Source organism: Pantherophis guttatus, chromosome 8, assembly GCF_059756535.1.
Source record: "Pantherophis guttatus breed Tessera chromosome 8, ASM5975653v1, whole genome shotgun sequence".
Taxonomy (NCBI): Eukaryota; Metazoa; Chordata; class Lepidosauria; order Squamata; family Colubridae; genus Pantherophis; species Pantherophis guttatus.
The window spans coordinates 57,466,805-57,472,198 of NC_142070.1; the positions used below are offsets into that span (position 1 = coordinate 57,466,805).

The window sequence follows — 5,394 nt, forward strand, 5'->3', positions numbered from 1 at the left end:
CTCTAGGGTTGACACCCATAGAAATAGAATGAGCTTGTTGACTACAGGTAGGACATTGTTGTATGATGGCAGTCGCTTCGGCTGCCATGAGATCAAATTGCTTCATTAATGCTTTTTTATTTTGATGAAAATAAGCATGGCTGTCCCATGGTGTGAGAGCAGAAACAGTAAAAGAAGAGTGGAGAAGAAGTGTGCCAGAGATGGCAGAGGACGCCGCAGCGTCAGCAGCATCATTCCCTTCCTGGAGGGGCCCAGGGAAAGGCTGATGGCTCCTTATGTGAGCCACATAGAAAGGGTGTGTTCGTGAATGTATTAATTGTTGTAAAGTGAGGAACAATGAAAGTAACGGCGGGTCGAGAGAAGGGGAAAGATAGGAGGCATAGATAGTTTTAACAATTTGAGTGACATAGAGGCTGTCTAGGATAAGGTTGAAAGGAGAGTTTGAAAACGTGTGGAAAGCAAGAATAGAGGCAGCTAGTTCAGCACGTTGTGCTGATGTTTGAGGAAGAGTAATCTTTTTTTGCCATTTTCCATTATGTTGCCATACACAAGCTCCATATGTCTTACTGCCATCCGCAAACACAGTGGCAGCATTCAGTATGGGGCCAGATGCCAACGGGAAATTCCAAATAAAAGGAATGGTTTTTAAAAGTGACAATCTGGGATCTGGGGGCGGGTGGCATGATACTTCTCCTGGCCAATCAGCGAGTGCAAATTGCAATTGATCACTTGTGGAAAGCAGGGCTTCCCAGGTAGCAAGTGAGCAAGGGACATAAAGTGTTGAAGGCTCCACTCCGGCTAGGGCCTTGGTTCTAGCTTGGCATTTCTGAATTAAAATAGCGTATTGAGTTGGTTTTGCTGTAATGGTCGCTCGCGGAGTGTGAGCGAGGTGAACCCATTCAGCAATGATCAATTTGGAAGTATTTTGAATGATTGCTGCCGTTGGGAGCTGGGGTGTATTGAAAAGAAGAAGAGCCAGGGGAACATTTGGTACCACCCTATCCACCCAGCGTTCTCGCAATGTATCATTAACCAATTGTACCGTCAATTGTTGTTCCTGATTGAGAGATATTAGATCAGCCGGGTGTTTTCCTTGCGTTAGTGCATTAAACAGAGGAGTCAGTTGTGCAGTGGTGAGGGCCAAGAACGGGCATGCCCAGTTGATGGTCCCCAGGTACTGCTGCAGCTGTACCAGGGTTGGGGTTAGGGGTAAAGAAAGAAACGGAAGCACAGGAGCAGCGCAAGAAGAAAGTAATTTATGACCTAGGTAAAGGAAAGGAGGAACAGTCTGAACTTTGTCGGGAGCTATTTGAAGCCCTCCCTTTTTTAATATGGATTCAAGCAGAAGCAAGGTAGTGTGGACGGTACCTGGAGGCCCCGGTGCAGCCACCAGGATATCATCCATATAGTGATAGATAGAAAAATGAGGAAGAGAGGAGCGATAGGGTTGCAAAACAACATCCACATAATGTTGACACATAGTAGGGCTATTAAGCATGCCCTGCGGAAGTACTTTCCATTGATAGCAGGCTGTAGGCCGAGCATTGTTGAATTCCGGGACTGTGAAAGCAAATATTTGCCTATCTTGGGGATGTAAAGGTATTGAAAAGAAGCAATCTTTTAAATCCACGATCATTAAATCCCAATCTTTTGGTATCAAATTTGGGTTTGGGAGGCCGCATTGAAGCGCCCCCATAGGTCGAATTATTTTATTTACGGCCCTAAGATCACTTAGAAAACGCCATTTGCCCGATTTCTTCTTTATCACAAAGACCGGTGTATTATACGGGCTAAAAGAGGGCTCAATATGGTCTTTTTGCAGCTGTTCTTGAACCAAAAGGTGCAGCGCAGCGAGCTTTTCCTGTGTGAGTGGCCATTGGTCCACCCACACGGGAGTAGCAGAAGTAAGAGCAAGGCGAAGGGGAGCAGGTTCTTGAGACATTAGTGAAGGATAAGTTTGGCATGAAACTGAGACATAAGATCCCTGCCCCAAAGGTTAACATGCAAAGGAAGAATTACAGGTTTTATGTAAGCAATGATAGAAGAATCGGGGGACTTTACCGGCAGCCACTCCTTACTAATCAATGCGGATTGGACACCACCCACTCCTCGTACTGCGGGTGAGGATTCAGTGGGCCAGTCTGAAGGCCATTCCTCGGCACGAATGACTGTGACGTCGGCCCCGGTATCTAAAATACCAGAAAAGGATTTATGGCGGATCATAAAATCAGTGGACGGGCGGGCTTGTTGTAAATCTTTTTCAATGGCCAAAATAGAGGATTGTGCTTCTAACACTGCTGGTACGGGAATCATAGTGGCTGCTTATTGTCCCTCAGGAATGTGCAGCGGAACATTCACAGAAAAAACCAAAGCAAAAGAGGAAAAGTCAGTGGAATCCCGAAGAAAAGGTGAAGCAAGTACGCCCTGAGAAATCAAATCCCTGTGAGGAAAGATGATGACAGGGGTTTGGGGCGGGATGTGTACCCGCCCTATGGGGCGTAAAGGCAGAAAATAAGCAATAGCGGGGGATGGGGCATCGATGGACTCGCTGGCCACGAGATCCATTGAAGCAGGAAAAGGGGGAGGAAATGGGTTACTTTCAGCCTTTTGAGCCGGGCTGGCTGAATGCCCCGATTTTAGTTTCCCTGTCGGAGAGGATTTGAACGGCACTGATTTGCCCAATGAAATCCTTTTTTGCAACGAGGGCATACTGTTTTTGGTTTTGCACTCTGATTGCTAATTTTACTCTGCCCCCGCCCCTGGGGCTCGGCATTGTGCCCTAACGTGGCCAGGTTTTCCACAATTGAAACAATTACCGTTAGGGTTCCCCACCGTTTGTTGAAGTGCTGCTGCTAAAGCATCCATTTGATAGGTTTGTGTTCCTACCACCCTGCATGCCTTTAAGAAGTCAGCAATAGTAACACCTGGTCGGTTTGCTATAGGTTGCAAAATACGGTGGCAGTCGGAATTTGCATTTTCAAAAGCCAATTTAATTAACAATTCGGCTTCTGCCTCAGGGTTGTCAATCTGACGGCTAATAGCCTTTTGCAAATCATCAATAAAGTCACTGTAAGCCTGATTCGGTCCTTGAACCACCTTGGAGAATGATTTTTTTGGACCGTCCATGGTGTCATCAACCTTTTTTATGGCCATCATCGCAGCCTGCGATATAATCTCACTGGCTTCCCTGGGTGTTTGAGCGTATTGTTGAGGTCCCTGGCCAGGTCCCCCCAACAAATGACCATTTGTGACACCTTGTGGTAAACCCCTTCGGATTGATCTTTCAATTTCCTTTTCATATTCAGAATACCACACTGTGTATTGAGAAGGAGTAAGAATCATGCCAAATAACAATTTCCAGTCTTCTAAGACCATTTGGTAGGTATTTGCCGTGGTTGCGAACAGTCCTTGGGTGTAAGGTGAAGTAACACCATAAAGACTAGCCGCTTGTTTCAGGTCTTTTACAATTTTATAAGGCATTGGGGTATGAACAAGAATCTGAGGTCCGTTGGGATTGGCTGGATCCGGACCTAAAGCGACGGGATAACAATGAGCGGCTTCCTTTATTTCCAATTCGCCTCTCAATTGTGCCTCTCGTAATGCAGAGGCAACGGTGCCCATGTTTGTTTGATTTGGAATAGGAGGGTCAGATTGTATGAGGTTTTCAGGCGCTGTAGCAGCCGTATAAACCTCTGTTGGATTTGCCGTTTTGGCTGGTGGGGTTAATTTTTCACCAGATTCATAAGGCGGAGGAGGATCTGGTTCTCCTTTCATGGCTTGTTCGTGAATTTGCAGACATTCCATGATTATCCGCCAGGAGGATAATATCTTTGCAGGAGCCCATGGCGTCTCATGAAGATATTTCCCCAATTTTATCCATGTGGAAGTTTTGATGGATCCCTTCTCTGGATAAGTGGGACAATTTTTGTAAATATATTTAAGAAGGGAAGTTAGGTCTGATTTTGAGGGAAGTAGAGGACTCTTCCCATTATTTTTCAAAATAATAATTGAGGACTTGGCCAATTCCCCAAGTTCGTGGAGGTGCGTAACCTGAGGCTTAGAGAATTCTGTCCCCATACTCACGATTATGGGAGGGTGCTTCGTTCGCCGACGACCGGCCCTGGTTTGCAGAGGCTCTTCCAGCCGAATGAATATGAGGGTGCCAAGAGACGTGCTCGATCAGCGAATCACGTCGGGGTGACCATATGTTGGAATCAACTTGGCGGGCTCATCATGAATGGCCGAATTAGAGAATACACAAACGCAGGTGCTTCTCGGGATGATGGCGCAGCGAACAAAAGCCTGCCATCTCTTTTATTAGTTATCAAAATACAGCATGATCAGAAGGCGTTATTATGGCTACACATCTCATATTACATACAAGAGATAGAAAAACATCCATATATTTTGCAATATAAGTTTCACATTCTTACCAATTACAGAAAATCACGTGATTTCTAGGAAAGCGATACTTAAGGTGTAAAAAACAAAACTTAACTCTAGCTATATGGTGTCAGTTACTACCAGGCGAGAGGCCCATCTCCTGCTATCTGATTACCTCACTTTTCAGGAATGTTCCGCCAAGAGATGTCTCGTATCTTTTCAAATACAGTCTATGTTCTGAACAAAGAGAGAACAAAATAGGGCCCCTCAGAGAGTATCCAGCTGAACCCGCATTCCCACAAGCAACGAAAATAATTTTATGGTTGGGGATCACCACAACATGAGGAACTGTATTAAAGGGTCACGGCATTAGGAAGGTTGAGAACCACTGTCCTAGACTCACAGCTAAGATTAGAGCAACATCTGACAGCTCTGGCTAGGGGGACCTTTGCACAGGTTCATCTGGTGCATCAATTGCGACCCTACTTGGATCAGGAGGCTCTCCTCACAGTCATTCACACCCTTGTCACCTCACGGTTAGATTATTGCAACGCGCTCTACATGGGGCTACCTTTGAAAAGTGTTCGGAGAATACAGTTGGTCCAGAACGCAGCCGTGCGAGCTGTCGTGGGTGCACCTAGGTACACCCACATTACATCAATTCTCTGCGAGCTGCACTAGCTCCCTGTTGGCCTCCTGTCACAATTCAAGGTGGTTATTACCTTTAAAGCCCTACATGGCTTAGGGCCAGGTTATCTTCAAGACCACCTTTTGCTGCATAGCTCCCAGCGACCAGTAAGATTCCACAGAGTTCGTCTCCTCCGAGTCCCGTCAGCTAAACAATGCTGGCTGGTGGGCCTGTGGGGTAGGGCCTTCTCTGTGGCTGCCCCAGCTCTCTGGAAGCAGTTACCTCCTGAGGTCCGGGCCATCCCCACCCTATTGGCCTTCCGAAAAGCGGTGAAGACCTGGCTTTTGGGGCAGGCCTGGGGCCGTTGATCTCGCTCTTGTGAT

The 5,394-nt window shown here is 46.5% G+C and overlaps 1 pseudogene; it reads right to left on the reverse strand.

Moving 5' to 3' along the window:
- Nucleotides 1–2,636: 2,636 nt before the first annotated feature.
- On the reverse strand, nt 2,637–3,804 carry LOC148112663 (endogenous retrovirus group K member 9 Gag polyprotein-like; annotated as a pseudogene).
- Between the last annotated feature and the right edge of the window lie 1,590 nt (nt 3,805–5,394).